Source organism: Pseudophryne corroboree, chromosome 3 (genome assembly GCF_028390025.1).
Source record: "Pseudophryne corroboree isolate aPseCor3 chromosome 3, aPseCor3.hap2, whole genome shotgun sequence".
Taxonomy (NCBI): Eukaryota; Metazoa; Chordata; class Amphibia; order Anura; family Myobatrachidae; genus Pseudophryne; species Pseudophryne corroboree.
This window is the reverse complement of record NC_086446.1, coordinates 455,237,399-455,261,017: the sequence shown is the minus strand read 5'-3', so window position 1 is coordinate 455,261,017 and position 23,619 is coordinate 455,237,399. Positions and strand designations below refer to the sequence as shown.

General features: G+C 47.3%; 1 protein-coding gene across 4 annotated transcripts in view; it reads right to left on the bottom strand.

Moving 5' to 3' along the window:
- LOC135055968 (uncharacterized) overlaps nucleotides 1-23,619 on the bottom strand; it is a 47,484-nt gene that overhangs the window by 19,790 nt on the left and 4,075 nt on the right. For all 4 annotated transcript variants that reach the window (XM_063960618.1, XM_063960620.1, XM_063960621.1 and 1 more), the window contains 11 exons: nucleotides 23,135-23,230; nucleotides 22,759-22,879; nucleotides 22,111-22,267; nucleotides 21,610-21,710; nucleotides 21,239-21,360; nucleotides 20,701-20,796; nucleotides 14,661-14,782; nucleotides 14,127-14,222; nucleotides 13,711-13,867; nucleotides 13,220-13,315; nucleotides 12,804-12,963 (listed from right to left, as the gene is read on the bottom strand). The gene's annotated coding sequence lies outside the window, so the exon portion shown is untranslated. The remainder of the gene's footprint in view (nucleotides 1-12,803; nucleotides 12,964-13,219; nucleotides 13,316-13,710; nucleotides 13,868-14,126; nucleotides 14,223-14,660; nucleotides 14,783-20,700; nucleotides 20,797-21,238; nucleotides 21,361-21,609; nucleotides 21,711-22,110; nucleotides 22,268-22,758; nucleotides 22,880-23,134; nucleotides 23,231-23,619) is intronic.

The following is a 23,619-nucleotide window of genomic DNA, read 5'->3' as shown; positions in this document are numbered from 1 at the left end:
AGTCCGGCATGGAGCGGGTGTTCGCTTTGTTTTTTTGCCAAGTACGTGGATGTATCTCTGGACCATGGCTGAGGTGAGTATATTGAACTTTTCTTTTCAGGTATCCGTGGATTCTACATGGAGAAGAGGACCGATGTCGGCGTGTGAACATAGGTAAGTATGTGTGTGTCGACGTATGAAATAAAGTTTTACTGTCGACGGTGTGTGTGTCCTGTTTTTATTTGGGTATTTTTTTCCCAGTAGTACTACAGGTACCAGCGGGCCCGTTTTTCTCCCGCATGCTGGTACTTGTGGTTCTCCAAGTACCAGCTTGCGGGGGAGGCTTGCTGGGACTTGTAGTACTACTGGAAAAAACAATATCTTTTTATTATGACAAAAGGCTATCAGCCCCCCCCATCCGCAGCCCATTGGATGGGGGGGGACAGCCTCGGGCTTCACCCCTGGCCCTTGGGTGGCTGGGGGGGGGACCCCTTGATTGAAGGGGTCCCCACTCCCCCAGGGTACCCCGGCCAGGGGTGACTAGTTGGATATTTAATGCCACGGCCGCAGGGCACGGCATAAAAGTGACCCCCGGCTGTGGCATTATCTGTCCAGCTAGTGGAGCCCGATGCTGGTGTTAAAAATACGGGGGACCCCTGCTCGTTTTGTCCCCCGTATTTTTGGCACCAGCACCAGGCGCAGAGCCCGGTGCTGGTTTTAAAAATACGGGGGATCCCCTGTCAATTTTTCCCCCGCATTTTTAGAACCAGGACCAGCTCGAAGAGTCCGAGGCTGGTTATGCTTTGGAGGGGGGACCCCACGCCATTTTTTTTAAGGATTTTACCGTTCCAGCAATAAAAAAAAAAAAAAAAAATATTTAAAAAAAAATATAAATAATATTTGTGCCTCCCCCCCCCCAAAAAAAAGTACCTAATCCCTTCTAATATAAATAGATATGCTATTCCTAAAAAAAAAAACACCAAAAAAAACATGTTTAAATTTTTTTTAATTGTTTTCACCCTTCAAAGTGTGGCGGATTGAAAATGACGAATTTGCTGTCTAAAAGCACTGCTGTCGAATTTCCAAACTTGAATTGAATATGCTTTGGTCGAATTGCAGCACTTGTATCATTGCAGAAAAGTCGAATTTGCAAAAATTCGAATTTCAAAAAGTCGAATTTTGAAAGTCCGTTTTTTGGTCGGAAAGCACTGAATTGCATAGGCGAATTTTTTTTTTGGTCGAAAATGACCCGAAATTCGACAATTTCGGGAATTCGACCGCAATTGCATATACCCCTATGAGAGAGAACTTTGTTCTTAATACTTCGTAAATGCTTTTGAATTCTCAGCTTAACCTGTCTTTTGGTCTTTCCTATATAAGATAGGCCGCAGTTGCAATCAATTTTATAAATTACGTATTCCGTTGTACAAGTAGCTTTATCCCGTAGTTTGTACAGGTATCCATTATCCAGTTTAACTTGGAATTGGAATCTTGACATATGCTTACAGCATATGCAATGTTGACACGGGTAACAGCCTCCTTGTGCACCAAATTTTGTTGTAGTAGAAATAGCAGTATCATTAATAGGCTTCAACTGGCTAGGTGCCAGCAAATTCTTCAGGTTATTGGCTTTCTTATATACCATATTAGGTTTTTTAGGAAGGCTGGGCCCCAAAATGGGATCTTTTAGTAATATTCCCCAGTGTCTTTCCATGATTTTTCTAATTTTTCCCGTGTCACGACAATATTGTGTAATGAATGGTCTATTGTATTGCTGAGAACTGTTCCCAGTGACTACCTTCTTTAAGTTCACATCATTAATATTCAAATAGGAAATAAATTCCATGATATCGTAGATATATAGATGACCTCTTATTTATTTGGCAAGGGGATGATCCTAGTATCATGGAATTTATTTCCTATTTGAATATTTATGATGTGAACTTAAAGTTCACACATAAATTCAATAGGAATTCCATTGAGTACTTAGACCTGGAATTAGAGGGCTCGCACTCAAGAAAGGTCATTACCAGTACCTTTTTTAAGGAAGTGGACGCGAATAGCTATATTCCCATATCCAGCTGCCATCACCCCACATGGAAGGAAGGGGTACCCTACTCCCAATTCTTGAGGATTAGGAGAAATTGTAGTAAAATAACTGACTACTGGTCACAAACTGATACTCTTAAAGAGAGATTCATAGAACGGGGTTATGACCCTGGATCTATCGAAGAAGCTAGATTAAAGGCCTCACTTCGAGATAGGAATGTATTGATTCAGGAGAAGGTAGTATAATTCCGAGGTCAAAGATCTAAGTTTCACCATACTGGAGGTTATTAAGCAGCATAGTAGAGGAGGAAACAGAGATCTAGCATTATCCCGTAGAGAGACCTTCTGGATTTACACTCTCAATACATTGGCACCTAGGGGACTTAATGAGGGATTAGACATTGTGTCCTTCTTATAGGATTTACTGGGTTCAGAACTTGAAGAATTTCATGTTAGTTTCATTACAACATTAGATTGTGGGAATCATGTCATCAAAATTTGGTATTCTTTGCATACCCAAATGTATACTCGTTACGGAACTTGCAATGTAAGGAACAAATACGAATATGTACTCTGATACTCGTGTGGAATTTTTTGTATTAAATGTAAAATTTAATTATAGTGGCCCACATGACATTATATATAGATTTTAGTAGTCACGTTTTCGTAATTATTTACCCTCCACTTAGGGGTTCAAGGTTATGATTTCTCACCCCATATACACGTTAGGGCCTTAGGGGGTTCAGTTTAGGATATATCTTTTACCTCGATCTACTTTAAGGGTGATGGAGGGCACATATATCACCCACACATCGTCCCAGTATTGTCACACTCACACGTATTGCACTTGCATACTACCTTATATACTCATATACATTTACAAATATTTATTTATTCATATTTATTTTTATTTTCAATTTTTATATTTTTTTTTTTGTATTTATACCAAATTTTTTCTTTATTTCATATTTTTTTATTTACATATATTTACTTTTATTATATATACATTTATTGTCATTATTTTTGTTTCTACATATTTTACCCATTATTCATATTTATGTCATATTCATTCTATTTAACATAAATGTATTTACACTGTTCACTTATTACTAAGTTAGAAGTGTAGGATCACATATTCACACACTTATTAGTTAAAGATACACTTAGAAAAGTAGGAACAGTGCTGTTATTTAATCTCATATTGCTGCTCCAATGCTGCACCTGAAGGGGGAAAGAGACGCTTTGCGTTCCACTGTTAATTAGATGGAACGCAGGCGTCACTTTTGATAGAGTCACTAGGAGGCGCGCTCCACCACTTTGCGTTCCACCGCGGACATTGGTGGAGCACAAACGTCACTTCCTGTGTGGTTACCGGGAAGTGCGCTCCACCGAGCGCCCAAGTGGAACGCATGATAGTGAACCAGGAGTCCCGTGATCGGACGGATACCTCTGATCGCGGGCCCCGGTTCACCTTAATAAGAGGGGCTAATTGTTGTATGTACTATTCAGCCCATACACTTAAACAATGTTTATTAAGTGATGTGTAGAAAGTTAATCCCCACATATAGTCGTATGGACGGAAGTGATGTCACTTCCGCAGGGCCGGCGCTACCACTAGGCAGCTTTAGGCAGCTGCCTATGGGCGGCGACCACTGGAGGGCGGCACTGCTTAGCCTCAGCCAAGCCAAACTCCTCCTTTTCTTTAAAAGACAGAGGAGCAGCTTGTGGGCGCCCACCAGCTCAAAGAGTGAGTTTACTATGTGTGATAGTCCCTGATTGATTCAGCAAACCTGCCCCCCCACACCTCTCTGCGACAGTGTCAGTGTGTGTGGGATGTGTTTGAATTGTGTTCAGGCTGCCGCCTGTCTGCCGCATGTTGTGATCCTGTCCTGAGTCCGGGGTCCGGGGTGGGGTCCATACCGTTATTTATCACATATGAGCTCTCACGTCTCTCACCGCAGCCTCAGGTCCGACCGCAGCTCCCCCACACGATGGTCTCCGGCCGCCCGCGTCATGCCCCGTGCCCGGCGTCCCCCGCCACCCCTGCATTTGGCCACATCGTGAAAGAGTGAGTCGCGGGCCGCTGGCCTGGTCCGCTCCCGCACTGTTACTGAGTGCTCCGGCGCCGCCTCCCCACTACGATCGCCTGCAGCCGCAGGCTGCAGCTTGTCATTTGCGCTCCCCCTCCCTCCCTCCCTCCCTCCATTAATTCCGGCCTCTTGTGAACCGCTCCCCGGCTCCCCCGGCCCCACAGTTATATTCAGCTCCCGCTGCCCCTTCCCCCCCTCGCCTCCTGCACCTTGCCCCCTCATCTCCCCCCCCCCCCCCCCTCCCCCGCAATTGGACTCCCGGCATCGGCTACCCGGCAACTGGTGAGCAGAGGGTAACTGATGGAGGAGAGTGTCAGGGTAGGGACAGTGTATGTGTGTAAATGTGGCTGTGTGTGTAAATATATTATATATGCGTGTGTGTATACTGTATGTGGCTGTGAGTATGTAGATATGTGGCTATGTATGTGGCATAATGTGAATTTCGGCTCATTCCATGTGGCATAATGTGAATTTGGGCTCATACTGTGTGCTCTAATGTGAATTTTGGCTCATACCGTGTGTTCTAATGTGAATTTTGGCTCATACCATGTGCTATAATGTGATTTTCAGCTCATGCTGTGTGGTATAATGTGAATTTTGGCTCATACCATGCGCTATAGTGTGAATATCGGCTCATTCTATGTGCTATAATGTGAATTTCGCCTCAAACCATGTCCTATAATGTGAATTTCGGCTCATACAGTGTGCTATAATGTGAATTTTGCCTCATACAGTGTGCTATAATGTGATTTTCGGCTCATACCGTGTGCTATAATGTGATTTTCGGCTCATACCGTGTGCTATAATGTGATTTTCGTCTCATACAGTGTGCTGTAATGTGAATTTCGGCTCATACAGTGTGCTATAATGTGAATTTCGGCTCATACAGTGTGCTATAATGTGATTTTCGGCTCATACAGTGTGCTATAATGTGATTTTCGGCTCATACCGTGTGCTATAATGTGAATTTCAGCTCATACAGTGTGCTATAATGTGATTTTCGGCTCATACAGTGTGCTATAATGTGATTTTCGGCTCATACCGTGTGCTATAATGTGAATTTCGGCTCATACAGTTTGCTACAATGTGATCTTCGGCTCATACTGTGTGGTATAATGTGATTTTCGGCTCATACTGTGTTCTATAATGTGATTTTTGGCTCAAAGTGTGTGGTATAATGTGAAAGGGGCACCAGTATAGCACCTTAATCAATTTGATTTAACCATCTGTGCTGTGCCATGGATATACCTAAAACCTGGACTGGTGGGGTGCCTTGAGCACCACGTTTGGGATCCTCTGCCTTAACACAAACTGCTAAAACAACCCTAATATCCTATCCCTAAATTTTACCAGAGGGCTCTGTATTTTGGCAGGGGGGGGGGGGGGGGCTGACTATTTGCCTAGGGTGCTGAGAAACCTTGCACCGGCCCTGCACTTCCGGTCGTACGATAGTACACAATAAGTCACTCTGTCTCTACTCTAATGGGTTTTTTCTGTACATATTATTAATTAAAAAAGAGGACAGACAGTATATATATAGGTATAGGTATTTTCAGCATATCTGCACCTTATAATTAGGTTATAATATCCCACTCTGAATTTCATTGGTTAATAAGTCCAGGAAGTGAGGTAAGATGGTTATGGGCTATATAAGCCCCATATCCTAGTCCCTCAGTCACTTGCACTTTGGGAGAGCATAAATGAGCATACTTGAACTTGTAAGTACTATCCCTTTAGATTAATTAAGAATTATGGTATATCCATTCTGTTTAAGTTCATTCACATTGAATCACCCTATTATAGGTGGTCCATTTGTGGATATATACGAATAATTTTTTTTAGATTTTACCTGAATGGGTATGTATGTTTATAGTCGCACCTATAATTCACTTTTTAATCTAATTGTTTAACACTAATTCATACTGCCCTTATTTAGGGCTATTTTTCAGATTTTAATGATTAGACCCTCACGAATTAAGACTGAGGTCTCTTAAATTTTTAAGCAAGTCACCTTAAGAGTACTTATTAGTATTTGTTCTACAATTTTTGGATGTATTAGTGACTTTGTGCAATTATTTTATAGAACTGTCATACAAAACTGTACTGGTAAATGGTCTTAAGGACCTGAAGATTTCTATGATTGTCAATTTTGGATTGTATATCTTCCAAGTTGATCGCAGCAGGAAATTTTTAGCAGTTGGGCAAAACCATGTGCACTGCAGGTGTGGCAGATATAACATTTGCAGAGAGAGTTAGGTTCTGTGCAGGGTAAATACTGGCTGCTTTATTTTTACACTGCAAATTACATTGCAGATTGAACACACCACACCCAAATCTAACTCTCTCTGCACATGTTATATCTGCCTCCCCTGCAGTGCACATGGTTTTGCCCAATTGCTAACAGAATTCCTGCTGCGATCAACTTGGAATTACCCCCATTGTGCTACATGACTGAAACTGTAAGAACGTTCTGTCATTTGTAATGAAATTGATGTTTTTTTGTTCAATTTAAAGCTACGATTTGTTGATTTAATGTCCTCATCTCTCCTCATTTAATTTACTGAACTGATGGATATAATAAGAATTTACTCACCGGTAATTCTATTTCTCGTAGTCCGTAGTTGATGCTGGGAACTCCGTAAGGACCATGGGGAATAGCGGGCTCCGAAGGAGACTGGGCACTCTAAGAAAGAATTAGGACTACCTGGTGTGCACTGGCTCCTCCCTCTATGCCCCTCCTCCAGACCTCAGTTAGGGAAACTGTGCCCGGAAGAGCTGACACAATAAGGAAAGGATTTGGAATCCCGGGTAAGACTCATACCAGCCACACCAATCACACCGTACAACTCGTGATACTATACCCAGTGAACAGTATGAACAACAACTGAGCCTCTCGAATAGATGGCTCCAAACAATAACCCTTTAGTTAGACAATAACTATATACAAGTATTGCAGACAATCCGCACTTGGGATGGGCGCCCAGCATCCACTACGGACTACGAGAAATAGAATTACCGGTGAGTAAATTCTTATTTTCTCTGACGTCCTAGTGGATGCTGGGAACTCCGTAAGGACCATGGGGATTATACCAAAGCTCCCAAACGGGCGGGAGAGTGCGGATGACTCTGCAGCACCGAATGAGCAAACTCAAGGTCCTCCTCAGCCAGGGTATCAAACTTGTAGAATTGTGCAAACGTGTTTGAACCCGACCAAGTAGCAGCTCGGCAAAGTTGTAAAGCCGAGACTCCTCGGGCAGCCGCCCAAGAAGAGCCCACCTTCCTCGTGGAATGGGCTTTTACAGATTTAGGATGCGGCAGTCCAGCCGCCGAATGTGCAAGTTGAATCGTGCTACAGATCCAGCGAGCAATAGTCTGCTTTGAAGCAGGAGCACCCAGCTTGTTGGGTGCATACAGGATAAATAGCGAGTCAGTTTTTCGGACTCTAGCCGTCCTGGAAACATATATTTTCAGGGCCCTGACTACGTCCAGCAACTTGGAATCCTCCAAGTCCCGAGTAGCCGCAGGCACCACAATAGGTTGGTTCACATGAAAAGCTGATACCACCTTAGGAAGGAATTGGGAACGAGTCCTCAATTCCGCCCTATCCATATGAAAAATCAGATAAGGGCTTTTACATGACAAAGCCGCCAATTCTGATACACGCCTGGCCGACGCCAAGGCCAACAGCATGACCACCTTTCACGTGAGGAACTTTATCTCCACGGTTTTAAGTGGCTCAAACCAATGCGACTTTAGGAAATCCAACACCACGTTGAGATCCCAAGGTGCCACTGGGGGCACAAAAGGGGGCTGAACATGCAGCACACCCTTTACAAAAGTCTGAACTTCAGGCAGTGAAGCCAGTTCTTTTTGGAAGAAAATCGACAGAGCCGAAATCTGGACCTTAATGGAACCCAATTTTAGGCCCATAGTCACCCCTGACTGTAGGAAGTGCAGAAATCGACCTAGCTGAAATTCCTCCGTTGGCGCCTTCCTGGCCTCACACCAAGCAACATATTTCCGCCATATGCGGTGATAATGTTTTGCGGTCACATCTTTCCTAGCTTTAATCAGTGTAGGAATGACTTCCTCCGGAATGCCCTTTTCTTTTAGGATCCGGTGTTCAACCGCCATGCCGTCAAATGCAGCCGCGGTAAGTCTTGGAACAGACAGGGCCCCTGCTGCAGCAGGTCCTGTCTGAGCGGCAGAGGCCATGGGTCCTCTGAGATCATTTCTTGAAGTTCTGGATACCAAGCTCTCCTTGGCCAATCCGGAACCACGAGTATAGTTCTTACTCCCCTCCTTCTTATTATTCTCAGTACCTTGGGTATGAGAGGCAGAGGAGGGAACACATAAACCGACTGGTACACCCACGCTGTCACTAGAGCGTCCACAGCTATCGCCTGAGGGTCCCTTGACCTGGCGCAATATCTTTTTAGTTTTTTGTTGAGGCGGGACGCCATCATGTCCACCTGTGGCCTTTCCCAACGGTTTACAATCATTTTGAAGACTTCAGGATGAAGTCCCCACTCTCCCGGGTGGAGGTCGTGTCTGCTGAGGAAGTCTGCTTCCCAGTTGTCCACTCCCGGAATGAACACTGCTGACAGTGCTATCACGTGATTTTCCGCCCATCGGAGAATCCTTGTGGCTTCTGCCATCGCCAACCTGCTTCTTGTGCCGCCCTGTCGGTTTACATGGGCTACCGCCGTGATGTTGTCTGACTGGATCAGCACCGGCTGGTGTTGAAGCAGGGGTCTTGCCTGACTTAGGGCATTGTAAATGGCCCTTAGTTCCAGAATATTTATGTGTAGGGAAGTCTCCTGGCTTGACCATAGTCCTTGGAAGTTTCTTCCCTGTGTGACTGCCCCCCAGCCTCGAAGGCTGGCATCCGTGGTTACCAGGACCCAGTCCTGTATGCCAATTCTGCGGCCCTCTAGAAGATGAGCACTCTGCAGCCACCACAGCAGAGACACCCTGGTCCTTGGAGACAGGGTTATCAGCCGATGCATCTGAAGATGCGATCCGGACCACTTGTCCAACAGATCCCACTGAAAGATCCATGCATGGAACCTGCCAAATGGAATTGCTTCGTAGGAAGCTACCATCTTTCCCAGGACTCGCGTGCAGTGATGCACCGACACCTGTTTTGGCTTCAGGAGGTCTCTGACTAGAGATGACAACTCCTTGGCTTTCTCCTCCGGGAGAAACACTTTTTTCTGGTCTGTGTCCAGAACCATCCCCAGGAACAGTAGGCGCGTTGTAGGAACCAGCTGCGACTTTGGAATATTCAGAATCCAGCTGTGCTGTTGTAGCACTTCCCGAGATAGTGCTACGCCGACCAACAACTGCTCCCTGGACCACGCCTTTATAAGGAGATCGTCCAAGTACGGGATAATTAAAACTCCCTTTTTCCGAAGGAGTATCATCATTTCGGCCATTACCTTGGTAAATACCCTCGGTGCCGTGGACAGACCAAACGGCAACGTCTGGAATTGGTAATGACAGTCCTGTACCACAAATCTGAGGTACTCCTGGTGAGGAGGGTAAATGGGGACATGCAGGTAAGCATCCTTGATATCCAGTGATACCATGCAATCCCCTTCGTCCAGGCTTGCAATAACCGCCCTGAGCGATTCCATTTTGAACTTGAACCTTCTTATATAAGTGTTCAAGGATTTCAAATTTAAAATGGGTCTCACCGAACCGTCCGGTTTAGGTACCACAAACATTGTGGAATAGTAACCCCGTCTTTGTTGAAGGAGGGGTACCTTGATTATCACCTGCTGAGAGTACAGCTTGTGAATCGCCTCCAGCACTGCCTCCCTGTCTGGGGGAGCTGTTGGCAAGGCTGATTTGAGGAAACGGCGAGGGGGAGACGTCTCGAATTCCAGCTTGTAGCCCCGAGATACAACTTGTAGAATCCAGGGATCCACCCGTGAGCGAGCCCACTGGTCGCTGAAGTTCCGGAGACGGGCCCCCACCGCACCTGGCTCCGCCTGTGGAGCCCCAGCGTCATGCGGTGGACTTAGAGGAAGCGGGAGAGGACTTTTGTTCTTGGGAAGTGGCTGTATGGTGCAGCTTTTTCCCTCTACCTCTGCCTCTGGGCAGAAAAGACGCGCCTTTAACCCGCTTGCTTGCCTTTCTGGGGCCGAAAGGACTGTACCTGATAATACGGTGCTTTCTTTGGCTGTGAGGGAACATGGGGTAAAAATGTCGACTTCCCAGCTGTTGCTGTGGAAACGAGGTCCGAGAGACCGTCCCCAAACAATTCCTCACCTTTGTAAGGCAAAACCTCCATGTGCCTTTTAGAATCTGCATCACCTGTCCACTGCCGAGTCCACAATCCTCTCCTGGCAGAAATGGACATTGCATTAATTCTAGATGCCAGCCGGCAAATATCCCTCTGTGCATCTCTCATGTATAAGACTGCATCTTTAATATGCTCTATGGTTAGCAATATAGTGTCCCTGTCGAGGGTATCAATGTTATCAGACAGGGAATCTGACCACGCAGCAGCAGCACTGCACATCCATGCTGAAGCAATAGCCGGTCTCAGTATAATACCTGAGTGTGTATACACAGACTTCAGGATAGCCTCCTGCTTTCTATCCGCAGGCTCCTTTAAGGCGGCCGTATCCTGAGACGGTAGTGCCACCTTCTTTGACAAGCGTGTGAGCGCTTTATCCACCCTAGGGGATGTCTCCCAACGTATCCTGTCCTCTGGCGGGAAAGGTACGCCATTAGCAACTTTTTAGAAATCAATAATTTCTTATCGGGGGAAGCCCACGCTTCTTCACACACTTCATTCAACTCATCAGATGGGGGAAAAACCACTGGTTGCTTTTTCTCCCCAAACATAATACCCTTTTTTGTGGTACCTGGGTTAATGTCAGAAATGTGCAACACATTTTTCATTGCCGTAATCATGTAACGGGTGGCTCTGTTGGAATGTACACTAGTCTCATCGTCGTCGACACTGGAGTCAGTATCCGTGTCGACATCTGTGTCAGCCATCTGAGGTAGTGGGCGTTTTTGAGCCCCTGATGGCTTTTGAGACGCCTGGGCAGGCACGGGCTGAGAAGCCGGCTGTCCCACATCTGCTATGTCGTCAAACCTTTTATGTAAGGAGTTGACACTGTCGCGTAATTCCTTCCACATATCCATCCACTCAGGTGTCGACCCCACAGGGGGTGACATCACATTTATCGGCACCTGCTCCGCCTCCACATAAGCCTCCTCATCAAACATGTCGACACAGCCGTACCGACACACCGCACACACACAGGGAATGCTCTGACTGAGGACAGGACCCCACAAAGTCCTTTGGGGAGACAGAGAGAGAGTATGCCAGCACACACCACAGCGCTATATAATGCAGGGAGTTACACTACACAAGTGATTTACCCTATAGCCGCTATATATATAGTATTTGCGCCTAAATTTAGTGCCCCCCTCTCTTTTTTACCCTAATGAGCCTGGAAACTGCAGGGGAGAGCCTGGGGAGCGTCCTTCCAGCGGAGCTGTGAGAGGAAATGGCGCCAGTGTGCTGAGGGAGATAGCCCCGCCCCTTTTTCGGCGGACTTCTCCCGCTTTTATAATAATAATGTGGCAGGGGTATTTTATACATATATAGCTTCTTAGGCAATATTATGTGTGATTAGCCACTTTAAGGTACTCTAATTGCTGCCCAGGGCGCCCCCCCCCCCCCCCCCCAGCGCCCTGCACCCATCAGTGACCGGAGTATGTGGTGTGCACAGGGAGCAATGGCGCACAGCTGCAGTGCTGTGCGCTACCTTAATGAAGACCGGAGTCTTCAGCCGCCGATTTCCGTGAAGATCTTCATGCTTCTGGCTCTGCAAGGGGGACGGCGGCGCGGCTCCGGGACCGGACGACCGAGGCTGGGCCTGTGTTCGATCCCTCTGGAGCTAATGGTGTCCAGTAGCCTAGAAGCCCAAGCTAGCTGCAAGCAGGTAGGTTCGCTTCTCTCCCCTAAGTCCCTCGTTGCAGTGAGTCTGTTGCCAGCAGATCTCACTGAAAATAAAAAACCTAATAAATACTTTCTTTACTAGAAGCTCAGGAGAGCCCCTAGTGTGCAACCAGCTCGAGCCGGGCACAGATTCTAACTGAGGTCTGGAGGAGGGGCATAGAGGGAGGAGCCAGTGCACACCAGGTAGTCCTAATTCTTTCTTAGAGTGCCCAGTCTCCTTCGGAGCCCGCTATTCCCCATGGTCCTTACGGAGTTACCAGCATCCACTAGGACGTCAGAGAAATATATGTTTTTACCAGCTGTATTGATCATCCCTCTGAAGAAGTCCGTTAAGGACGAAACGCGTCAGGGTGGAAGAGAGAAAATATACCCTTCATTTCATCATCTGACACTAATCATTGCCATGTGTTTGTGAAAGGGTCATCTCTTTTAGCAATATGTGCTTTTAATAAATTGATATTATTTATTCATTGATGTGGTCAGTTGCATTGCTGGTTAAGCAAGGAAGTGATTATAAGCGCCATCTGATTCATTGTTTGGAGATAGAAAGAGATGTTCATATATAAATCTAGGTACATATATATCTATATATCTCTCCCGCTCTTTCTATCCATAATGCCCACGCTACTGCCAAGAAGAGGTACAGAGGGCATTGGGTGGGCGTAACCTCTTTTTGAGGGTAGCATTGGCGTTCTTACAGCCATGGGTGGTGTGTGCACCGTTTTTCTTCTACCAGGCTTGGATCGGCGTAGAAAGCGTAGCGGGCGGCGTCTGTCGATGAAGGGGGAATTCAGAAGACCTCCCTGTGGACAAGGATCACAGTGGAACGAAGGTGCTGCCGTGGGGAAGGAGTACCTGCTAAAGAAGACGGGAGTTTACTTGTGGGTTATCGCCTCCATTTACACCTAGACGAAGTCCGGTGTAAGGCCAGCGAGAGGAAAGTTGACGAGGTTCAGCCATGGTGATGCCTCCTGATCAGGTGAGACTCCAGGGGTGGCCTGTCTTACTCCCCCCCACCGCTTCCCTCCCCATCCCCTTTTCCCTCCCCCTCCCCATCCATTGCCACAGCCGACCAGGGCATCGTACCCTTTTTTTGACATGCTGTAAGAGCTACCTTTTGTGCCAAAGTGCCTTTCTTCCTAACATATTTGTCTTCCCTAGAGAGTCCTTCAAATCGCGTTCCTGGGACCGTTCATCGAAGCTCATTGGCCTGCGGAATAAAGAAATGCGGAGAAGTTAGATGGGCACTCAAGTAAGGTAATTGAAATGTCATTTCTACTCATTATACTGTAACTATAGCTAGCAGGGGGCAAGTAGTTTGCAATGGTATAACATCAGTAGTGTCTTATGGCTTAACGTTCTGCGCAGCCCAACAGTTTCGACAGATAAAACATCTGTCGACTGTTGCGATGCAAAATATTTATTGATCGACCTAGTTATCTTTTTAGATATAGATTAATATATGAACATCTCTTTCTAGTAACATATATATCTATATATCTCTCCCTCTCTTTCTATCCATAATGCCCACGCTACTGCCAAGAATAGGTACAGAGGGCATTGGTGGGCGTAACCTCTTCTTGACGGTAGCGTTGGCATTCTTACAGCTATGGGTGGTGTGTGCGCAGTTTTTCTTCTTCCTGGCTTGGATCGGCATAGAAAGCGTAGCGGGTGGCGTCTGTCGACGGAGGGGGAATCCAGAAGACCTCCCTGTGGACAAGGATCACAGTGGAACGAAGGTGCTGCCGTGGGGAAGGAGTACCTGCAAAAGAAGAGACAGGAGTTTACTTGTAGATTATCGGCTCCATTGACACCTAGACAAAGCCCGATGTAAGGCCAGTGAGAGGCAAGTTGACGAGGTCCAACCACGGCGATGCCTCCTGATCAGGAGAGACTCCAGGGGTGCCCGGTCTTACTTAATCCCCACACCGCTTCCCTCCCCATCCCCTCTTCCCTCCCCATCCACCTCCACAGCCCACCAGGGCATCATACCCCTTTTTTTGACAGGCTGTAAGCGCTACCTTTTGTGCCAAAGTGCCTTTCTTCCTAACATATTTGTCTTCCCTAGAGAGTCCTTCAAATCACGTTCCTGGGACCGTTCCTCGAAGCTCATTGGCCTGCATTTTAAAGAAATGCGGAGAAGTTAGATGGGCACTCAAGTAAGGTAATTGAAACGTCATTTCTACTCATTATACTGTAACTATAGCTAGCAGAGGACAAGTATTTTGCAATGGTATAACATCAGCAGTGTCTTATGGCTTAACGTTCTGCGCAGCCCAACAGTTTCGACAGATAAAACACTGTCAACTGCTGCGGTGCAAAAATATTTATATATAGATCGATCTAGCTATCTTTTTTTTAGATATATATTTATAATTGTACATCTCTTTCTATGTACATGTATATCAATATATCTCTCCTTCTCTATCTATCCGTAATGCCCACGCTACCACCAAGAAGAGGTACAGAGGGCATTGGGTGGGTGGAACTTCCTCTTGGGGGTAGCATTGGCATTCTTACAGCCAAGGTTGTTTTGTGCGCCATTTTTCTACTACCTGGCTTGGATCAGCGACGAAAGCGTAGCGGGCGGTGTCTACAATGGAGGGGGAATCCAGAAGACCTCCCCGGGGGTCGAGAATTGTAGCGGAATGAAGGTGCTGCCGCGGGGAAGGCGTACCTGCAAAGGAAGAGACAGGAGTTTACCTGCTCTTTGTCAGCCCCCTTGAAGCCCAGATGAAGCCCGGTGTGAGGCCAGCAAGAGACAAATTGATGAGGTCCAGAAATGGTGACACCCCCTGATCAGGTGAGGCTCCTGGGGTGCCCTGTCTTACATCCCCCCCCTCCCCCCTTCCTTCCCTCCCTCTCCTAATCTACCTCCACGGCCTACTTGGGCCTCGTACCCCTTTCTCTGACGTCCTAGTGGATGCTGGGGACTCCGTCAGGACCATGTGGAATAGCGGCTCCGCAGGAGACAGGGCACAAAATGTAAAAGTTTGACCACTAGGTGGTGTGTACTGGCTCCTCCCCCTATGACCCTCCTCCAAGCCTCAGTTAGGTTTTTGTGCCCGTCCGAGCAGGGTGCAATCTAGGTGGCTCTCTTAAGGAGCTGCTTAGAGTAAAAGTTTTGATAGTTTTATTATTTTCAGTGAGTCCTGCTGGCAACAGGCTCACTGCAACGAGGGACCTAGGGGAGAAGAAGTGAACTCACCTGCGTGCAGGATGGATGTGCTTCTTAGGCTACTGGACACTAGCTCCAGAGGGACGATCACAGGTACAGCCTGGATGGGTCACCGGAGCCGCGCCGCCGACCCCCTTGCAGATGCCGAAGTAAGAAGAGGTCCAGAAACCGGCGGCTGAAGGCTTTTCAGTCTTCATGAGGTAGCGCACAGCACTGCAGCTGTGCGCCATTGCGCTCAGGCACACTTCACACCGGCGGTCACTGAGGGTGCAGGGCGCTGGGGGGGGCGCCCTGGGCAGCAATGTTAATACCTTTCTGGCTAAAAAGAATACATCACATATAGTCCATGAGGCTATATGGATGTATTTCACCCCCTGCCAGGTCTCAGAAAAACCGGGAGAAGAGCCCGCCGGAATAGGGGGCGGGGCCTATCTCCTCAGCACACAGCGCCATTTTCCTACACAGCTCCGCTGCTAGGAAGGCTCCCAGGCTCTCCCCTGCACTGCACTACAGAAACAGGGTAAAAAACAGAGAGGGGGGGCATTTTTTGGCGATATTATATATATTTAAGCAGCTATAAGGAAACAACACTTATATAAGGTTGTTCCTATATAATTATAGCGCTTTGGTGTGTGCTGGCAAACTCTCCCTCTGTCTCCCCAAAGGGCTAGTGGGGTCCTGTCTTCTATCAGAGCATTCCCTGTGTGTCTGCTGTGTGTCGGTACGTGTGTGTCGACATGTATGAGGACGATGTTGGTGTGGAGGCGGAGCAATTGCCGGTAATGGTGATGTCACCCCCTAGGGAGTCGACACCGGAATGGATGGCTTTGTTTATGGAATTACGTGATAATGTCAGCACGCTGCAAAAGTCGGTTGACGACATGAGACGACCGGCAAACCAGTTAGTACCTGTACAGGCGTCTCAAACACCGTCAGGGGCTGTAAAACGCCCTTTGCCTCAGTCGGTCGACACAGACCCAGACACGGACACCGAATCGACGGTGAAGAAACGAACGTATTTTCCAGTAGGGCCACACGTTATATGATCACGGCAATGAAGGAGGCTTTGCATATCTCTGATACTGCAAGTACCACAAAAAGGGGTATTATGTGGGGTCTGAAAAAACTACCTGTAGTTTTTCCTGAATCAGAGGAATTGAATGACGTGTGTGATGAAGCGTGGGTTACCCCTGATAAAAAACTGCTAATTTCAAAGAAGTTATTGGCGTTATACCCTTTCCCGCCAGAGGTTAGGGCGCGCTGGGAAACACCCCCTAGGGTGGACAAGGCGCTCACACGTTTATCCAAACAAGTGGCGTTACCGTCTCCTGATACGGCCGCCCTCAAGGATCCAGCTGATAGGAGGCTGGAAAATACTCTAAAAAGTATATACACACATACTGGTGTTATACTGCGACCAGCAATCGCCTCAGCCTGGATGTGCAGTGCTGGGGTGGCTTGGTCGGATTCCCTGACTGAAAATAATGATACCCTGGATAGGGACAGTATTTTATTGACTATAGAGCAATTAAAGGATGCATTCCTTTATATGCGAGATGCACAGAGGGATATCTGCACTCTGGCATCAAGAGTAAGTGCGATGTCCATATCTGCCAGAAGAAGTCTATGGACACGACAGTGGTCAGGCGATGCGGATTCCAAACGGCATATGGAAGTATTGCCGTATAAAGGGGAGGAATTATTTGGGGTCGGTCTATCGGATTTGGTAGCCACGGCAACAGCCGGGAAGTCCACCTTTTTACCTCAAGTCCCCTCCCAGCAGAAAAAGACGCAGTCTTTTCAGCCGCAGTCCTTTCGTTCCTATAAGAACAAGCGAGCAAAAGGACATTCATATTTGCCCCGAGGCAAAGGAAAGGGTAAGAGACTGCAGCAAGCAGCCCCTTCCCAGGAGCAGAAGTCCTCCCCGGCTTCTGCAAAGGCCTCAGCATGACGCTGGGACCTTACAAGCGGACTCAGGGGCGGTGGGGGGGTCGCCTCAAGAATTTCAGCGCACAGTGGGCTCACTCGCAGGTGGACCCCTGGATCCTGCAGGTAGTATCTCAGGGTTACAGGTTGGAATTCGAGAGGTCTCCCCCTCGCCGGTTCCTAAAATCTGCTTTGCCAACGTCTCCCTCAGACAGGGCGACGGTATTGGAAGCCATTCACAAGCTGTATTATCAGCAGGTGATAATCAAGGTACCCCTTCTACAACAGGGAAAGGGGTATTACTCCACGCTATTTGTGGTACCGAAGCCGGACGGCTCGGTAAGACCTATTCTAAATCTGAAATCTCTGAACCTGTACATACAAAAATTCAAGTTCAAGATGGAGTCACTCAGAGCAGTGATAGCGAATCTGGAAGAAGGGGATTTTATGGTGTCCTTGGACATCAAGGATGCTTACCTTCATGTCCCAATTTGCCCTTCACACCAAGGGTACCTCAGGTTCGTGGTACAAAACTGTCATTATCAGTTTCAGACGCTGCCGTTTGGATTGTCCACGGCACCCAGGGTCTTTACCAAGGTAATGGCCGAAATGATGATCCTTCTTCGAAGAAAAGGCGTATTAATTATCCCTTACTTGGACGATCTCCTGATAAGGGCAAGATCCAGAGAACAGCTGGAGGTCGGAGTAGCACTAACTCAAGTAGTGCTCCAACAGCACGGGTGGATTCTGAATTTTCCAAAATCCCAACTGATCCCGACGACACGTCTGCTGTTCCTAGGGATGATTCTGGACACTGTTCAGAAAAAGGTATTTCTTCCGGAGGAGAAAGCCAGGGAGTTATCCGAACTCGTCAGGAAGCTCCTAAAACCAGGGACAGTGTCTGTGCATCAATGCACAAGAGTCCTGGGAAAAATGGTGGCTTCTTACGAAGCGATTCCATTCGGCAGATTCCATGCACGAATTTTTCAGTGGGATCTGCTAGACAAATGGTCCGGATCGCATCTGCAGATGCATCAGCGGATAAAATTGTCGACAAGGACAAGGGTCTCTCTGCTATGGTGGTTGCAGAGTGCTCATCTGTTAGAGGGCCGCAGATTCGGCATACAGAACTGGGTCCTAGTGACCACGGATGCCAGCCTGAGAGGCTGGGGAGCGGTCACACAAGGAAGAAACTTCCAGGGCGTGTGGTCAAGCCTGGAAACGTCTCTTCACATAAATATACTGGAACTAAGAGCAATCTACAATGCTCTAAGCCTGGCAAAAACCTCTGCTTCAGGGTCAGCCGGTGTTGATCCAGTCGGACAACATCACGGCAGTCGCCCACGTAAACAGACAGGGCGGCACAAGAAGCAGGAGGGCAATGGCAGAAGCTGCAAGGATTCTTCGCTGGGCGGAAAATCATGTGATAGCACTGTCAGCAGTGTTCATCCCGGGAGTGGACAACTGGGAAGCAGACTTCCTCAGCAGACACGATCTTCACCCGGGAGAGTGGGGACTTCATCCAGAAGTCTTCCACATGATTGTAGTCCATTGGGAAAGACCAATGGTGGACATGATGGCGTCCCGCCTCAACAAAAAACTGGACAGGTATTGCGCCAGGTCAAGAGACCCTCAGGCAATAGCTGTGGACGCTCTGGTAACACCATGGGTGTACCAGTCAGTGTATGTGTTCCCTCCTCTACCTCTCATACCCAAGGTACTGAGAATTATACGGCAAAGGGGAGTAAGAACGATACTAGTGGCTCCGGACTGGCCAAGAAGGACTTGGTACCCGGAACTTCAGGAGATGCTCACGGAAGATCCGTGGCCTCTACCTCTAAGAAGGGATCTGCTTCAGCAGGGACCGTGTCTATTCCAAGACTTACCGCGGCTGCGTTTGACGGCATGGCGGTTGAACGCCGGATCCTAAGGGAAAAAGGCATTCCGGAAGAGGTCATCCCTACCCTGGTCAAAGCCAGGAAGGAGGTGACTGCACAACATTATCACCGCATTTGGAGAAAATATGTTGCATGGTGTGAGGCCAGGAAGGCCCCGACAGAGGAATTTCAACTGGGTCGATTCCTACATTTCCTGCAAACAGGATTATCTATGGGCCTCAAATTAGGGTCCATTAAGGTTCAAATTTCGGCCCTGTCGATTTTCTTCCAGAAAGAATTGGCTTCAGTTCCTGAAGTCCAGACTTTTGTAAAAGGAGTACTACATATACAGCCCCCGGTTGTGCCCCCAGTGGCACCGTGGGATCTCAATGTAGTTTTGGATTTTCTCAAATCCCATTGGTTTGAGCCACTCAAATCGGTAGATTTGAAATATCTTACATGGAAAGTAACCATGCTACTGGCCCTGGCTTCAGCCAGGAGAGTGTCGGAATTGGCGGCTTTATCGTATAAAAGCCCATATCTGATTTTCCATTCGGACAGGGCAGAATTGAGGACGCGTCCTCATTTTCTGCCTAAGGTGGTATCAGCGTTTCACCTGAACCAGCCTATTGTGGTGCCTGCGGCTACTAGCGATTTGGAGGATTCCAAGTTGCTGGACGTTGTCAGAGCATTGAAAATATATATTTCAAGGACGGCTGGAGTCAGAAAATCTGACTCGCTGTTTATACTGTATGCACCCAACAAGCTGGGTGCTCCTGCTTCTAAGCAGACGATTGCTCGTTGGATTTGTAGCACAATTCAACTGGCACATTCTGTGGCAGGCCTGCCACAGCCTAAATCTGTCAATGCCCACTCCACAAGGAAGGTGGGCTCATCTTGGGCGGCTGCCCGAGGGGTCTCGGCATTACAACTCTGCCGAGCAGCTACGTGGTCAGGGGAGAACACGTTTGTAAAATTCTACAAATTTGATACCCTGGCTAAGGAGGACCTGGAGTTCTCTCATTCGGTGCTGCAGAGTCATCCGCACTCTCCCGCCCATTTGGGAGCTTTGGTATAATCCCCATGGTCCTGACGGAGTCCCCAGCATCCACTAGGACGTCAGAGAAAATAAGAATTTACTCACCGGTAATTCTATTTCTCGTAGTCCGTAGTGGATGCTGGGCGCCCATCCCAAGTGCGGATTGTCTGCAATACTTGTACATAGTTATTGTTACAAAAAAATCGGGTTGTTTATTGTTGTGAGCCATCTTTTCAGAGGCTCCTGCGTTATCATACTGTTAACTGGGTTCAGATCACAAGTTGTACGGTGTGATTGGTGTGGCTGGTATGAGTCTTACCCGGGATTCAAAATCCTTCCTTATTGTGTACGCTCGTCCGGGCACAGTATCCTAACTGAGGCTTGGAGGAGGGTCATAGGGGGAGGAGCCAGTACACACCACCTAGTGGTCAAACTTTTAAATTTTGTGCCCTGTCTCCTGCGGAGCCGCTATTCCCCATGGTCCTGACGGAGTCCCCAGCATCCACTACGGACTACGAGAAATAGAATTACCGGTGAGTAAATTCTTATTTTTTCTGACAGGCTTTAAGCCCTACCTTTTGTGCCAAAGTGCCTTTTTTTCTAACATATTTGTCTTTCCTAGAGAGTCCTTCAAATCGCATTCCTGGGACCGTTCCTCGAAGCTCATTGGCCTGCATAATAAAGAAATGCGGAGAAGTTAGATGGGCACTCAAGTAAGGTAATTGAAACGTCATTTCTACTCATTATACTGTAACTATAGCTAGCAGAGGACAAGTATTTTGCAATGGTATAACATCAGCAGTGTCTTATGGCTTAACATTCTGCGCAGCCCAACAGTTTCGACAGATAAAACACCTGTCAACTGCTGCGGTGCAAAATATTTATATATAGATCGATCTAGCTATCTTTTTTTTAGATATATATTTATAATTGTACATCTCTTTCTATGTACATATATAACTATATATATATATCTCTCTCTCTCTATCTATCCATAATGCCCACGCTACCGTCAAGAAGAGCTACAGACGGCATTGGGTGGGCGTAACCTCTACTTGGGGGTAGCGGGCATTCTCACAGCCATGGGTGGTGTGTGCGCCGTTTTTCTTCTACCTGGCTTGGATCGGCGTAGAAAGCGTAGCGGGCGGTGTCTACTGATGGAGGGGAAATCCAGAAGACCTCCCTGGGGACCAGGATCGTATCGGAATAAAGGTGCTGCCACGGGGAAGGCGTACCTGCAAAAGAAGAGACAGTAGTTTACCCGCGGTTTGTCGGCCCCCTTGAAGCCCAGACGAAACCGGTTTGAGGCCAGCGAGAGGCAAGTTGATGAGGTCCATCCACGGTGACGCCCCCTGATCAGGTGAGGCTCCTGGGGTGCCCTGTCTTACATCCCCAGCCCCCCCTTCTTTCCCTCCCCCTCCTCATCTACCTCCACGGCCCACTAGGGCCTCGTACCCCTTTTTCTGACAGGATTTAAGCCCTACCTTTTGTGCCAAAGTGCCTTTTTTTCTAACATACAGTATTTGTCTTCCCTAGAGAGTCCTTCAAATCGCGTTCCTGGGACTGTTCATCGAAGCTCATCGGCCTGCGGAATAAAGAAATGCGAAGACGTTAGATAGACACTCAGGTAAGGTAATTGAAACATAATTTCTACTCATTATACTGTAACTATAGCTAGCAGAGGACAAGTATTTTGCAATGGTATAACATCAACAGTGTCTTATGGCTTAAAGTTCTGTGCAGCCCAACAGTTTCGACAGATAAAACATCTGTCGACTGTTGCGATGCAAAATATTTATCGATCGACCTAGCTATCTATCATTTTAGATATAGATTTATATATGAACATCTCTTTCTAGGTACATATGTATCTATATAGCTCTCCCTCTCTTTCTATCCATAATGCCCACGCTACTGCCAAGAAGAGGTACAGAGGGCATTTGGTGTGCGTAACCTCTTCTTTAGGGTAGCGTTCGCATTCTTACAGCCATGAGTGGTGTGTGCGCCATTTTTCTTCTTCCTGGCTTGGATCGGCATAGAAAGCATAGCGGGCGGCGTCTGTCGACGGAGGGGGAATCCAGAAGACCTCCCTGTGGACAAGGATCACAGTGGAACGAAGGTGCTGCCGTGGGAAAGGAGTACCTGCAAAAGAAGAGACGGGAGTTTACTTGTAGGTTATCGGCTCCATTGACACCTAGACGAAGCCCGATGTAAGGCCAGCGACAGGCAAGTAGTTTGCAATGGTATAACATCAGCAGTGTCTTATGGCTTAACGTTCTGCGCAGCCCAACAGTTTCGACAGATAAAACACCTGTCAACTGCTGCGGTGCAAAATATTTATATATAGATCGATCTAGCTATCTTTTTTTTAGATCTATATTTATAATTGTACATCTCTTTCTATGTACATGTATATTAATATATCTGTCCTTCTCTATCTATCTATCTATCTATCTATCTATCTATCTATCTATCTATCTATCTATCTATCTATCTATCTATCTATCTATCCGTAATGCCCACGCTACCGCAAAGTAGAGGTACAGAGGGCATTGGGTGGGTGGAACCTCTTCTTGGGGGTAGCATTGGCATTCTTACAGCCAAGGTTGTTTTGTGCGCCATTTTTCTACTACCTGGCTTGGATCAGCGACGAAAGCGTAGCGGGTGGTGTCTACAATGGAGGGGGAATCCAGAAGACCTCCCCGGGGTCGAGGATTGTAGCGGAATGAAGGTGCTGCCGCAGGGAAGGAATACCTGCAAAGGAAGAGACAGGAGTTTACCTGCTCTTTGTCAGCCCCCTTGAAGCCCAGATGAAGCCCGATGTGAGGCCAGCAAGAGAGACAAGTTGATGAGGTCCAGACATGGTGATGCCTCCTGATCAGGTGAGGCTCCTGGGGTGCCCTGTCTTACATCCCCAGCCCTCCCCCCTTCCTTCCCTCCCCCTCCTCATCTACCTCCACGGCCTACTAGGGCCTCGTACCCCTTTTTCTGACAGGCTTTAAGCCCTACCTTTTGTGCCAAAGTGCCTTTTTTTCTAACATATTTGTCTTTCCTAGAAAGTCCTTCAAATCACGTTCCTGGGACCGTTCCTCGAAGCTCATTGGCCTGCGTAATAAAGAAATGCGGATACGTTAGATGGGCACTCAAGTAAGGTAATTGAAACGTCATTTCTACTCATTATACTGTAACTATAGCTAGCAGAGGACAAGTAGTTTGCAATGGTATAACATCAGCAATGTCTTATGGCTTAACGTTCTGCGCAGCCCAACAGTTTCGACAGATAAAACACCTGTCAACTGCTGCGGTGCAAAATATTTATATATATAGATCGATCTAGCTATCTTTTTTTTAGATATATATTTATAATTGTACCTCTCTTTCTATGTACATGTATATCTATATATCTCTCCCTCTCTATCTATCCATAATGCCCACGCTACTGCCAAGAAGAGGTACAGAGGGCATTGGGTGGGCGTAACCTCTTCTTGAGGGTA